This window comes from Nicotiana sylvestris, chromosome 3 (assembly GCF_000393655.2).
Source record: "Nicotiana sylvestris chromosome 3, ASM39365v2, whole genome shotgun sequence".
Classification (NCBI taxonomy): domain Eukaryota; kingdom Viridiplantae; phylum Streptophyta; class Magnoliopsida; order Solanales; family Solanaceae; genus Nicotiana; species Nicotiana sylvestris.
Genome location: NC_091059.1, coordinates 13,615,485 through 13,630,822, shown reverse-complemented (window position 1 = coordinate 13,630,822; position 15,338 = coordinate 13,615,485).

The following is a 15,338-nucleotide window of genomic DNA, read 5'->3' as shown; positions in this document are numbered from 1 at the left end:
GGGACCCTTGAGCTCCCTCTGAACTTGGACACATAAGAGCTAGCCCTTCCACACTGCACTCATTCTGTCTGATTATGCAAATCTGGGTGTGAGCACTGCCCGAGATCCCTTGAGATCCTTAGGGAACTCTGACACACCCTGATATGAGAAAGGCCTTGGAATAATATTGGCATTGAAGTGGTTCATTACATAACTTAGAGAGGAAGTCAAGATCAGGCTTCCTTTGGTTGTAATTTCTTATTCTTGCACTTCTTTTGTAATTCAATCATTTTGTCTGTAATAACTTATAAACAAGTATGGGGTTGGCTAGTGTAAAGGGCTGGGAAATATGCCTGTTTTAGCTATCAAATGGGTAGAAAACATGTTACTAGGTTTACATTCCTACTTGCGTAATAGAATCCATGCTTAGGACTCATCTCATGCATTAGAGATCACGCTCCTCAGGATTTACACTTACTATTTTTAGCATGTCCATTTCACTATCATATCACTTAGAAATTTCTGCGCTAAATGTGTTAATAAACAGTGTTTCTGCAATTATGTTCCTACTGCTATGTACACTTAGAGATCCTGTTTTAGGTTAACAAACATATCATCTCTGCATATTCTGGAAATCATATTTTAAACACTGTAATACTTGAGCATATAGAAATCCTGCTTAGTATTCTGCATATACCTCGCTCTGCATATTAGATTCCATGTATTTAGGATTTCATTTATATTCCCTTAAGCACACTTAGGCTAACTATGAACGCGTAAAAGGAATAAAACAATTCTTTAATTAGTCTTTATAACCAACTGGCCTTAATTCTATGTGCTGAACACCTAGAACAACATGTTTTAGGTAATAGTAATAATCTCCAAATGCCTTAATGATTCTGAATAATTACTGATTACTACTTACGCCTAGGCAAGCCTTAGGTAATTACTTAAACAAAAACTGGAATTGCCTTCGTTAATCATCAACTACTACAGCCAGCAGGCAGACCTTATTCGGACTTCTTTTCTGAGTTATATAATGAATCTGGTTTAGACTCAAACACCCTACTTTAGGATTTTAAAATTTAGACCTTAACTGTGTTTAAGTCATGATATTTCTATGCTTTATTTGCGGAGGTATACATGAGCCTTCTAATTGCTTACATGTTTCCCCTTTAAATGCAGTCCTACGTGTTTTTGTATATTGCCTTAGCATTTTTACCTTTAAATCTGAGAGTTAGCCTAGAAACTCCTTCTTATAGGAATAGAAGTCCCAAATTCCTCAGGGACAGATAGGAAAGGGACGGGTAACAACATGCAATAGAGGTCGAGACCAATCCTCTCTTTAATACCTTTACAGGGTAGGAAGGGTAGATATGGATATAATGACCGGTGTGCTAATACCACATGTATCCCCTCTTCTGAGGAGTATCATACCGGGTATTGCATTGATGTGATCCATATTACAAACAAACCTAGGACCCCTCTTACATTCACAAGCATGTTTAGATTATAACTCTTCTCAAACCTTGCCTTTCAATAATTATTTTTTTACGTTACGTATTCAAACTTAAATCCCCTCATATTTGAGCCTTATCTGTTTACTTGCTAATTTCACAAATTCACAAAAAACTATCTGACCGGGAACCACATTAGTGGATCCTGAGGGGTGGCTAACACTTTCCCCTTAAGATAATTTCAAGCCCTTACCCTAATCTCTGGTAATGCAAACTAGTCTAAGAGTTAATCACTCTAATTCCCTAACGCACCTTACAATTGTTAGGTGGAGACTCCTCAAATACCCAATTCCCAAAAGGAAATGAGTCATTACACCCCATGAATGTCGAAACCCGGACTTCTCTCCGCGGAGGAAAAAAGGGGGGCGCGACAGTATGGAGACTCTGCTGGGTATGTTTTAGGCTTTTACCATTTTAGATTGTTTTTGTGAATTTGTACCCCTACCTTATGTGTAATTACTTGTTTAATTTCTTTAAGCATTTACTTTCTTCTTCAAAAGCGAAACTGACATATCTTCTTTGTTTCCTTCCTTTATTGCTGCTTTAAATTATAAAATTGTTGTATTTATTGCTTTCTTAACATGCAAATACATGTCAACATGCTTTTAATTATTGCATAATCATGATAAGCATCCTACTCCACTCGTGCCAAACAAATACTATAGCAACGCTTGATGAGTGGTTGCACTCTTCCTATATCATTACCCCCTGAATTCAAAAAGACATATTTGTGGTAAAACTAGTTGATCAGCGGTGCAGTTGACAATTTCGTGCCTTCCCCCTTGAGTTGTCCGCTCAAGGATACCAGTCTAAAACCCTATGGAAACCTTACTCTGTTAAATTGTGCATGCATCATGGTCAAACTTCGTTGGGTCAGTTATGTTGTCCACATCATGACCCTTTAAGATAGCATTGTCTAAAGTCCACTGGGTTTCCCTAAAACCCAAACGGACGTCATCACGTTCTGTACATTTATTTGGAGAACTAAATACTTCATGCTAATTATTGATGATAAATAGTCGAGTCTGGTGGGGGTAGGGTCTAACCCTTTTGTTTTGCAAAAAATGAGGCACGAGGTCCCCAGTTTCGGTATGATTAGCATGCCCCCACTCTTGCTAGACCGGTGGAGGAGTCTTCCATCAAATAACCAAATCAATGAGTGGAAAGAGAGGACCACCAAAGCTAGTAAAAAGTTAGAATATCCCGATACAGTCTGCTAGAATTAGAAGGAAAAGTGAGGAAGAGAGTCACCGACTGCCAGAACGCTGAGGGAAATGAAAAAGAACACCTAGCAAAGGCATTTTTACTGGTGAACCTACACGAACTGGAGGATCTGTTCAACGAGAGCATTCAACCTGAGGAAAGTCCTTCTGGGACCAAATAGATAGGAATTTACTTTTTCGCTTTATGAATGTAATAAGGCCAATGACCATTAGTGACTTTTATTTCTTGCTTATTTAGTGCCATTTTGAGATTCGTCTATTTTTATCAATAAAATGAGACATTTAGCATTCTAAGTTCTCCAAATCAATTTGTCGCTAGGCCTACCTCGGGCACAAAGAGGTTCCCAAATTAGGACATGATTTACATTCCCGCACTATGCGTGTAAATATTGCAATACTTTTTATGAACCTCACTAACTTGATTACCTTTTGTTTTATTTTTGTTTTTGTTTTTATTATTCCTCTCACCAAAGGGTAGTTCATGCACTCTGGCATCATCATCTTATTCCACGAGATCCAGGGGCCCTCCACCCACTCCTTCTCTCAGTCCTGTCAAAAGCAAGAACAAAGGCAAGATGGAAGATTTGAACAATGTCAGGAAGAAGAACCCAACTGAACGGATTGAGGCCACTGATGGCCAAAGTATTCGGGCTCCTAGTGAGAATGTGTCACAATTTGAACAGAAGCTGCTGAAATTTCAGGAAGAGCTCGATCAGGTTCAGAATGTGGCAAGCCTGTCATTTTCCCTCAACACCCCAGATATCAACTTCCCCAACACTCAAAACCCTGCACCTACTCAAAATATCCCAAAGCAACAGAATCATCTCGCTCTTCACCATCACACTGTTCCACCAAAGACCCAATGCAACATCTGTCATACCCCAAATAACACTCCACTACTCATCCTAGAACCCCAAAACTACACAAATGACCATTTCACACCCACACACTAGGCCATCATAACACTCCTATCTATGTGGAGACCATGCCACACTCCACCCAAACTATCTCCAACACACCTGAGTCTGATGAAAAGGATATGCTTATCAGGAACCTGGTTGAGATCTTAAGAAATTAACTAGCCGGATTCAAGGCATTGAGGGAAGCAAAGGAATCGAAGGACTAAACTATGAGGATCTTTGCATATAGCCTAATGTCGAACTGCCTGAGGGGTACAGACCCCCTAAGTTCAAAATGTTTGATGGTACGGGTGATACAAGGGTCCATCTGAGGATATACTGCGACAAGCTGGTTGGAGTAGGGGAAGACGAGAGAATCCGCATGAAACTGTTCATGAGGAGTTTGAAAGGAGATGCCTTGTCTTGGTACATCAGCCAAGATCCAAAGAAGTTGTCAAGATGGGTAGGCATGACATATGACTTTATGGACAGGTTCAAGTTTAATACAGAGAATGCGCTAGACATGTTCTATATTCAAAATCTAAAGAAGAAACCCATAGAGACGTTTCGCGAGTATGCTACTCGCTAGAGGTCCGAAACTGCTAAGGTTAGACCTGCCTTAGAAGAGGAGCAAATGAACAAGTTCTTTGTTCGGGCTCAGGACCCGCCTGCAATACTATGAATGGTTGATGATGATTGAGAACCATAAGTTTTCCGACATTATCAAATTGGGTAAAAGAATTGAAGAAGGTATCAAAAGCGGTATGGTTACAAATTTCGAGGCCTTGCAAGCTACAAATAAGGCCTTACAATCTAATGGTGTGTCCAAGGAGAGGGATGTAAGGGCTATGATGGTTACACAAAGGACCAAGTCTCCCCTCAAATACCAAACTTACCCAACACCTCCACTCATATATCAGCCAACCCCAAATTACCAAGTACCTTCACCCTCATACCAAGCTCCACCCCCAACTTATCAATCACCTCCACCTCGTACATATCAGCCTACTTCACTCAGATACTCCCAACCCGCGCATGTCTACCAAACCTATAATGCTCAACCATACCACTATCAATCACCTCCTGCACGCCAAAACTTCCCTAGACCTCGACCTAATTTTGATCGCATACCTCCAAAACAGTACACAGCCATCACTGAACCCATTGACCAGCTGTATGAAAGACTCAAAGTTGCTGGTTATATCACACCCATCCCTGCTGCAACCCATGAGAACCCTTCTCAGTGGGTTAACCCAAGAAACTCCTATACATACCACTCCGGCATGAAAGGGCTCACCATCGACGAGTGTCTCTCCTTAAAGGACAAGATACAGTTCTTGATTGATAACAAGATTATTGTGGCAAAAGAGCCCGCTCCAAATGTCCTCAACAACCCTCTGCTAGACCATAAGGGTGGAGGTATCCACATGATTGAAATAGAAGATGATTGGGATCCCGAGGGGTGACCCAAAGAAACTAACAATTACCCTCAATCCAATCATAGTCCAAATTCAACCATCTGAGGGCACTGAGGTGAATATGTATTGTCACACCTCCTTTTTCCGCGCCCGCGGGGCGCAGGGGAGTTTTTTCCAATTAAAGGACAATCGAAACGGGATTGGTTTAATTATTTAAGAGTCGCCACTTGGGAGATTTAGGGTGTCCCAAGTCACCAATTTTAATCCCAAATCGAGGAAAAGAATGACTCCATATTACAGTCTGCGTACCAGAAATCCGGATAAGGAATTCTGTTAACCCGGGAGAAGGTGTTAGGCATTCCCGAGTTCCGTGGTTCTAGCACGGTCGCTCAACTGTTATATTCGGCTTGATTATCTGATTTTATACAAATGTGAACTTATGTGCCAATTTTATCTTTTAACCGCTTTTATCATTCACTGTTATTTTTATAGGACTTGCAACGTCGTGAAAACATATCTCGAACCACGTTACATCAATGCACCCGTGGTTATTGACATATCTCGACTCGGTTGAGATTTGGATTTGGGTCACATAAATGTGCACCCGAATTAAGAAAAATAAATTATTAAGACGCGCCTAAAGCGACTATCGTGTTATTATTTTGGGAAGGCCGTGAAATTCGCTAAATGGTCCTCCTGAAGTCTAAGTAATTTTAGACAAATATTTACTGAGGGCCCCACAAATTGTATTTTTATTCGGCGAGGCTCATCTCATCCTTATTTTAAAATGAATTTGCAACGTCATGGACACGCATCTCGAACCACGTCACAATCAATGTACCCGTGATTAGAAACACATTTCGATTCCGTTGAGATTTGGATTTGGATCACATCAATGTGCACCCGAGTTTACAAAGGTAAGATTTATTAAGGCGCGTCCTAAGAGTCTAACGTATTGTTATTTTTAGGGAGGTTGTGAGATTTGCTAAACAACCCGTCCTGGAAACTAAATGCTTCACTAATATGCTTTTAACAAGGTCCCCGTGTCTGCGTTTTGTTTATTTTTATCGAGGCTCATCTCGTTGTTATTTTTAAGGGATATCCTATAGCAACTATGTTTCTCGTCATGTTTGTCTCTATCAATTGAAAGCAGTAAATAGCCTTAGCTGATTATAAAACCATATTTAAAGTGCTACTACAGAATAATAAAAACGTGACTGCATTTATAGCCAACTAGTCGCAAATTATGGGCCCAAACCCAGCTCATGTGAGATGGCCCGACTTGGGCCCTGTTTTTCCGATACAGGCCTAGCTGATTTTCGATTTGGGCTCGACCTTTCTGGGGTGGAGGCCTAGAAGTGATTCTTTGTTCTTTATCAATTTATATGTGGCAAACTAGCAAAAGGGGAAAGAACTATACTAGTAGTGGATAGTTTACATTCCTGGCCTACATTAAAGAGTATGTTACACAATTTGAACCTAAGTCTGGGATACAACCTACTGCATTAGGAATATTCATCTAACAGCCTACATATACAACTAACATTCAATCCCCATACATTGATATTTGCTAGGCGTGCAAGTTGCCTTCAGTATCCAAACAAAATGTAGACTATCATACATTACATGATATTCAATACAACAGCCAATGCTTAAAGTAAACACTCTTCAATTCTTCTCTTTTTACATTCATACTCAACTTCAAGTTACATTGACAGTATTAGTCGTGTACCTGGATATTTGCACAATAAGAAGAGGAAGAGAAAGAGTATCAGCAGCAAGTAATCAACAGCAACAACAGATAGAAACAACACAGCAACACAACCAGCAGCAACTATGTAGCCCACAGGTGCTTGAGCATCAGACAGACAAATCCCAGAAAAAGAGCAATGAACCAACCGAAAACCCAAGATACCAAATGTAACAGAAACAGAAGACCCAATAACCACAAAACTCAGCAAATACCCAGTATAGTTCCAACAATGGAGAAGGCTAAAACTCAATCCACAGCACACAAAAGAAACTCAGTATAGTAACAATCACTGCAGAAAACACACAGCCTTCTCTTAACGGAACAGTGGTGACCCCAGTTAGAATAACTGACTTGACCAGAACAGCTCAACCAACTTAGTTCCTTGTGCAGTTTTGGGCAATGTTTTAGTCAAAGTATTCTGAAAATTTTCACTTTGTTTTTTCTCTTTTCCCAAGACTAAAAAATGTCCAGCCTAAGACTCAAAACTCTAGCCACTCTTATGTTCTAAAACAGCTTATTTATAAGCTAATCCACCTAGTGTAGCTAAGCTGCCTGCATCCTTAACTTTGCAGTCTGCCCATCCCTATTAAGCCCATCCTAAGCATCTTTTGATGCCAGCCCTTTTTGTTCCCCACGCCTGGCTTTCTTTAATCAAGAGTTATGGGTTCATTTTAGTATTCATTTTAAATTCCCATGCTCTTATGTCTTGTTCCCCATTGGCATTAATTTAATCCCAAATTAGTACCCTACTTGTCAGCTCATTTAAACTAATCATTTTTGTTCTTTTCAAACCCCAGACTACCCTTGCTAGCCCCTGATTATCACTGCCCTGCCCATTGCAGTATCAGGGCACTTTGGGCTTTGACCATTTGATTTCAGAACTGCCCCAGCCTGGCTTTTTTTAATTGTTTACAAGGTAGTTACAAGCTAGTATTCAGGCAATGCCCAATTCAAATCACAATACAGGCCCATTCAGAATATTTGAACATTCAGTCGTAGGAGACTAATCGACGACATTTATCAAGTCGACTACACTAATTATAACGGGTAATGATCAGTCGTTCAAATAAACAACACATACAGGGACCTAAAGGGCATCAGACAATTTTTGTTCAATTACTGGGGCTATATGAATTAACTTGTTTGACGACTTAATCTAATCGAACATGTATATCATAGAATACATTCAAATCATACACAGAAAACAATTGACCAAATAAAAGGTCTTTACAGAGATGAAAGAAATCCGAATGAAAAATAACAAAAAAAATAACAAACAAACACAACGAAAACATACTGACCATTTAATCAAAACTAACACAAAAGAAAGGAAAACTTACCGAAAATGTTTAAATCAAACAGACCCAAATCTGATTCAACTTCGAACTTTCGAGGCCGAACGAACTTTAATCAGGGTGTTCTCACATGAGAACACCTTGATTAAGGTCTATTAGACCTCAAATCCATGTCCAAACCGGCCGGGTTCCCCAGGTGCATGTGTTTCAAGTTCTGGATTTCCAGATCTGGATTTTTAGGAGTTGTGGGTAGATTCGGACCAAACCAAGCTTGGTTTGGTCACGAGGAAGGTCAGGGGAGTGTCTGGTATGAAGATGGGATGGTTTGGCATAGATCCGGGTTCGACTCAAATCTTCAAATGAAGATTCGAGACGAACGGAAGTGATTCGAGGCTCGTGGTTAGTGGATTTGTGTTCAGGACAGTGAGGTGGTCCTAGGGTGTTCAGGAGGTGGCCACCGGCGTCCATGCCGCCGGTTTTAATGGCGAGGGATACTGGGGCGGCGTTAGGGTTTGGGGGTTTCAGGGTTCGGGGAAGGAGACGAGTGAGGGGTGGGGTTCGGATAGGGGGCGTGGGGTGTAAGGGAAGGTTTATATATGGTGACGTTGATCGGATCTGAGCCGTTAGATCAGATGATCTCAACGGCTTAGATCTGATGCTGAGAAATGGGACGGGGTCGTTTGATAGTTAAACGGGGTCGTTTGGTTTAAGTGAGGGGTTGGGTCGGATTGGTTATTGGGTCGGGTTTGAACATGGGTCGCTGAAAGAGGTCCTGAACCGTTGGATCGGCTGGGACGGACGGCTCAGATTGATTTGCCTGAAACGACGTCGTTTCAGGAGATTCCTGGGTAGCCGGTTTTGGACTGGACCTGATCGAATTGGTTTGGGCCTATTTTTGGTTTATTTCCTTGGCCCAAACCGTTTTCTTCATTCTTTTCTCCCTTTCTTTTTTTCTTTTTTCTTTTCTTCTTTTTTTCTAATCTTAAAACTAAAAATAAAATGAAATTCAAAGAAACATAATTATCAAAATATTTAAATAGGTTAAATCGCACCCTAGAATATTTTTGTGAATTTTTCTTTTACTGAATGAATTATGGTCTAATTACCAGATCATACACATTTTGTACTTTGTTTAATAATGTAAAAAATGGACAAAATGGACAGACCCACACATGACTAGCAGCACACGTTACGGAAAATTGAAAATTGTACAGCGAGGTCCTTTGTTACTATTTCTTTTGGAGTGACTGTCCGTGAAGCAAAAATCACGTGCTTACATGTATGTACCACTTGAGTTTGAAGGAACATCATCCGCAAAGACACCAGGACCAATTAAGGTTGCAGTTTTGACACCCAAGACACATGCTCCGTTCGGAGTGAGGATAGCCACGCCGATCCCAGTGGCAATGTTGACCATGACACCATTCCATACAAAGGCTGTACCCTGGGACTATACAGCCGAGGCGAGGCAAAAAGGCAAGGTCAGAATTGAAGAGACTGTTGCAGCACAGGGTATGATAAGAACTAGTAGTCTATACCTCTGAACATCTAGCTGAGTCAAACAAGTAGGCCTCCAATCGGCCACCCATCATTGAGACATGTCCAGATAACCTTTGGAGGAAAATACAAGCCAAGGAGTATTTGGTCATCGACCAGTTAAACAAGACACCATCACAAATATCCATTCTCTCTTTATTGCAGAATTCTGAGGCACACAAGAATGCTCTGTTAAAGGTGCTGAGTGAAGCATACGTACCAAGCAACATCACTGGCGGGGAAATGGCTAACATGGTAGGACAAGTACTGGAGAGCCATAAGATCACCTTTCATGAGTACGAGGTGCCACCTGAAGGGTTGGGGCACAACAAGGCACTACACATCACTGTACAATACGAAGACTATTTCATCACCAGAATCCTGATCGATGGAGGTTCCAATCTCAACATTTGTCCACTGGTAACACGTAAGAAGTTGGGTAAAGGACTGCACGAAATAAACGATGGAGCAATCAATGTGAAAGCCTTCGATGGTTCTTAGAGGTCCACCATCGGTGAGATTATTCAAAGCTTGCAGATGGGACCAACATGGTTCGATGTCGATTTCCAGGTGATAGACGTGCCAACATCTTACAACTTGCTGCTAGGATGACCATGGATTCAAGCTACTAGGGCCGTAGCATCAATACTGTATTAGGCAGTAAAATTCGAATGGAATCACCAGGAAGTGATCATTCACGGTGATGGTAGAAACCCTATATATAGTCGCCAAACCATTTCGGCGATCGAGGGAAGAAGGAAGCTAGGTGGAGAGACTTACCACTACATTGAATGGGTCAATGCTATCGATAAAGACAAGTGGTGGGATAACAAAATCGAAAGTATACTGAATTGGAGTGGGTACAAACTTGGCAAAGGGCTCGGCAAGAACCTTCAAGGAATCGCTAAGCCCATAAAACTCAAGAAACATGGCACTACCTTCGGTTTAGGTTATGAATACACCTGGGAAGAATTCAACAACTAGTCGCCACTATGGCGTGGTCCTTACTATCCACTAGAGTAGCCGATACTGCATCTGGAGTAGACTTTCCAACAGGATGACATTATTTATGGATCAGATGAAGATGAAGCACTTGCAGCGGTGAAGAAACTTGTTCCTAGAAGACAATGACATGGACTATTGTGTTGTTCTCGAGGAGGAGAGGGAGGAAGGCCCTTCCATACAGGCTGTGAGTAGAGGGGCACGCCTCAATAATTGGACCATCAAGACAACCAAAAGCCCGATGAGCTTTGGTGTAGCAAGGCTAAAACAAGCATCATTCACTATTTTTATTTAGTAAATGATTTTCTTTTCGCATTTTCAATTCTCGCAACAAAATCTTCGATGTTCAAAATAGTTATTCAATCTATCAACATCATGTTTGATTTTTCTTATGATTTAATATTTATTGCTATCTCCCCTTACGTTACCAATACAACATTACTATTACTTATCTTGATGAACTAACGACTGTGACATACAATGAGACAACGCAACAAACAGACATTGATTCAGAGGAAGATGACATACCAGACGAGATTGTCAAAGAAGTTGAGAACTTTGAGAACAGACCTAAGTCCAATCTGGATGAGACCGAAATTGTCAACCTGGGAGATGCAGAAAACGTCAAGGAAACACGAATCAACGTTCACCTATCGCCATCAGAAAAGAAGAATACATAGAATTTCTAAAGGAAATGAGGACATATTCTCCTGGTCGTATGATGGCATGACTGGTCTGAGTACGTCTATTGTGGCTTACAAACTGCCAACCGATCCAATGTGTCCACCGGTAAATTAAAAGCTCAGAAAGTTCAAACCTAATATGAGTCTGAATATAAAGGAAGAAGTCATCAAGCAGGTCAAAGCTAAGGTTCTCAGGGTAGTAGAATACCCGACATGGTTAGCCAACATTGTGTCAGTGCCAAAGAAGGATGGGAATGTTAGAGTCTGTGTCGACTACCGGGATCTCAACCGAGCCAGTCCAAAAGACGACTTCCCTTTGCCGAATATACACATCCTGATTGACAATTGCACCAAGCATGAGCTGTAGTAATTTGTAGATTGCTTTTCTTGTTTTCATTGGATCTGGATGGATGAAGAAGATGCTGAGAAAATGACTTTCATTATGCTGTGGGGAATGTACTATTACAAGATGATGTCGTTCGGCCTGAAGTATGTAGGGGCCACCTACATGAGGGCCATGGTTACCATTTTCCATGATATGATATACAAGGAGATAGAGGTATATGTAGATGATGTTATCATCAAATCCAAGAAGGCCACTAATCACATGGAAGATATGAGGAAGTTCTTCAATAGACTGCGGAGGTACAACCTAAAACTGAACCCCGTAAAGTACGCATTTAGGGTTCCTGCTGGGAAATTGCTTGGGTTTATTGTGAGTCACCGAGGAATAGAAGTTGATCCATCAAAACTCAAAGCCATTCAAGAATTGCCACCGCCAAAAAACAAGAAGGATGTGATGAGTTTCTTGGGGAGACTTAACTATATTAGCCAGTTCATAGCACAATCTACAGTTATTTGTGAACCAATCTTTAAGATGTTGAAGAAGGACATCGCTACCAAATGGACTGATGACTGCCAAAAGGTCTTCGACAGAATCAAGGAGTACCTATTAACACCACCAGTCTTAGTCCTGCCCGAGCCAGGTAAACCCTTATTACTCTACCTTGCAGTATTAGATGGAGCTTTTAGTTGCGTTCCAGGGCAGCATGATGAAACGGGGAGGAAGGAGCAAGCCATTTATTACCTCAGTAAGAAGTTCACCCCGTACGAGGCCCGAGTTTCTCTGTTGGAATGCACCTAATGTGCTTTGACTTGGGTAGCTAAAAAGCTGAGACATTACTTCTATGCCTATACTACATATCTCATATCAAGGATGGATCCTTTGAAGTATATCTTTCAAAAGCCCATGCCTACCGGCAAGCTGGCCAAGTGGAAAATCCTGTTGAGTGAGTTTGACATTGGCTACGTAACTCAGAAAGCTGTCAAGGGACAAGCACTGGCAGACCACCTCACTGAGAATCATGTGGGTGGAGAATACGAACCCCTAAAAATGTATTTTCCTGATGAAGAGGTATCATTCATAGGAGAAGACATTGCAGAATCCTATGACGGTTGGAGAATGTTTTTCGATGGAGCGACAAACTTCAAAGGTGTTGGCATAGGAGCAGTCCTAGTATCAGAAACCGATCAGTATTATCTGGTGTCTGCCAAACTCAGGTTCCCATGCACCAACAATATGACCGAGTATGAAGCCTGCATCTTAGGACTCAAAATAGCCATTGACATAAACGTTCAAGAGTTGCTAGTGATTGGAGACTCAGACCTACTTATACATTAGGTGCGAGAAGAATGGGCAACCAAGAACTACAAGATACTCCTGTATCTGCATCATGTACAGGAATTGACAAAGAGGTTCACGAAGACAGAATTCCAGCATGTTCCTAGGGTCCAGAATGAGTTCACCGATGCATTGGTTACCCTGTCATCTATGATACAACATCTAGACAAGAGTTTCATTGATCCCATTCCAGTAAAGACCCATGATCAGCCAGTGTATTGTGCCCATGTTGAAGAATAAGTAGACGGGAAGCCATGGTTTCATGATATCAAGGAACACTTGGCAAAAGGAGAGTACTCAGAGCTTGCAAATCCTACTAAAAAACACACACTTCGGAGATTGTCCAACAACTTCTTTCACAGTGGAGGAATCCTGTATAGGAGGACTCCTGATTTGGGATTATTAAGGTGTGTCGACGCAAAGGAAGCATCCAGGCTACTAGAGGAAATTCATGCTGGGACCTACGGTCCACATATGAACGATTTTGTCTTAGCAAAAAAGATACACCAGGATGGTTACTGTTGGATGACTATGGAAACAGACTGCATCCAGTATGTCTAGAAATACCACCACTATCAAATACCTGCAGACATGATAAAGGTACCTCCAAACGAGCTTAACACAACAAGCTCACTATGGTCGTTCGCCGCCTGAGGAATTGATGTATTAGACTAATCGAGCCTGCCGCTTCCAACGGACACAGGTTTATCCTGGTAGCCATCGACTATTTCACCAAATGGGTCGAAACAACATCTTACAGAGTAGTAACTAAGAATGTCGTGGTAGACTTTGTCCGCGACTGCATTGTTTGTCGATTTGGAGTCCCAAAGTCAATCATCATTGATAATGGCTCCAACCTCAACAACGACTTGATGAAAGCTATGTGTGAGACTTTCAAGATCAGACACAAGAATTCTACAGCCTACAGACCTCAGATGAATAGAGCCGTAGAAGCCGCCAGCAAGAATATCAAGAAGATATTGAGGAAAATGATAGAAAAGCATAAACAGTGGCACAAGAAATTATCATTTTCTCTATTGGGGTATCGCACCACAGTCCCCACATCAATTGGGGCAAGCCCCTATATGCTGGTTTATAGTGCAGAGGCTATCATTCCTGCTGAAGTAGAAATTCCTTCCCAAAGGGTCATAAAAGAAGCTGAGCTCGACGACGCGGAGTGGGTAAAAAATCGTTGTGAGCAACTAGCCCTTATAGACGGACAGAGAAAGAATGAAATTTGCCATGGTCAACTCTATCAAAACAGAATGTCCAGAGCCTTCAATAAAAGAGTCAAGCCAAGACAATTCACACCGGGGCAGTTGGTGTTAAAGAAATTTTTTTCGCATTAACATGAAGCCAAAGGGAAGTTCTTTCCCAACTGGCAATGTCCATACATGGTTCACCGGGTTTTGACAGGAGGAGCCCTCATACTTGCAGAAATGGACGGAGAAGTCTGGTCGAAGCCGATCAATTCAGATGCAGTCAAGCGTTACTATGTGTAATTGTTATGCTTTCTTTATATGATGTAAATTGAACTACGCCTGACCTAATTCCCATTTAAGAGGGGATACGTAGGAAGGCCTATGGGTTCAGTCACAATTCAATAAAGATTTTCATTTTCCCCACAAATTGGAAACTAGGGCAGAATTTTGAGGAGGACCCTCAAAATTCTGAAGTGATTTCAGCCGATCGTCGCACAAGCAACAATCAGAAACATCAACCCATTAAAATGGGGTAGAATTTTGAGGGTAGCAAGAGAGGTTGCAATGTCCCGAGCCACGTCACAGTCGTCGGTTCATCTAAAAGCTATTTTTAATTATACGTTTATGTCATATTTTCTACAAAATCATGCATATTTATTGTTGAAACTACTTTGTTTAGCAACGCTACCCAATGATACATATAGTATCACCAGATCAAAGCCGAGCATGTCAAGCAAAAGCCAGCAGGGGATACGAACTGACCTGCCCCCTTACAAAACTCACGATTTCCTTTAGATGCCGGTACTAGGATTACAAAATCATTAAACATATTGTATGCCCATGAGTACGACTCTCCGAACCGTTACACTTGCCAACATTTGCTATCAGTACACAAGTAATGCTCCGTAGTCGCAATGCTCCCAGTAATCACTATGCCACAATCTGCTATCAGCTAAGAAAACTCTACTGTCATTCACTATTTTATTTTTTTCTTGCATAAGGCTACCATCCTGCCTTCCGAGACAAAATGTTGTCTCCAGCTACATCTGCCTTCCAATTTGCATAAGGCTACCATTCTGCCTTCCGAGACTAAATGTTGTCTCCATCTGCATTCTTGCATAAGCCTACCATTCTGCCTTCCGAGACTAAA